Source organism: Cynara cardunculus, assembly GCF_001531365.2.
Source record: "Cynara cardunculus var. scolymus isolate 2C chromosome LG 2, CcrdV1, whole genome shotgun sequence".
Classification (NCBI taxonomy): Eukaryota; Viridiplantae; Streptophyta; class Magnoliopsida; order Asterales; family Asteraceae; genus Cynara; species Cynara cardunculus.
Window position 1 is genome coordinate 27,215,662 of NC_037529.1, and position 791 is coordinate 27,216,452.

The window sequence follows — 791 nt, forward strand, 5'->3', positions numbered from 1 at the left end:
ATCCCAAAAATGCAGAATTGTCACAGTCTCCCCAAGCCAGAAAAATTTCGTCCCGAAATTTAATCGTCAAAATTCAAATCATGGTTGGCCTTTTGAGAACAGGTGGAGATACTTGCTTTTCATGAAGTCTTCCCTTTCCCACGTGTACTCCGGTCCATGCCTCGAGTTCCAATGAACTTTTACTATGCGGATCCTGCTACACCTCAACTGCTTAACTTCTCTATACATGATCTCTATGGGTTTTTCAACATAATGCAGTTGGTTGTTAACTTGTACGTCTTCCAGTGGCATCACTTGAGTTTCATCTGATAAACATCTTTTAAGATTCGATACATGGAATGTATTATGGATAGCGCTTAATTCCGAGGGCCAATTTAGCTTGTATGCCACTGGCCCAATCCTTTCTGCTATTTCGAAGGGACCAATATAACGAGGACCCAACTTGCCTCTCTTTCCAAAACGCATCACTCCTTTCCACGGTGAGACCTTTAGAAAAACTTTATCACCTTTTTCGAACTCTAATGGTCTCCTCTGATTGTCGGCATAGCTTTTCTGACGATCCCTTGCAGCCCTGAGTCGATTTCTGATTACCATAATCTTATTGGTAGTTTCTTGGATAACCTCAGGTCCAGTTAGTTGCCTATCGCCAATTTCTGACCAACACAGTGGAGATCTGCACTTGTGCCCATACAAAGCTTCATAAGGCGCACACTGGATGCTGGTATGGTAGCTGTTGTTGTAGGCAAATTCCATTAACGGAAGATGCGTGTCCTAGCTTCCACCAAAATCTA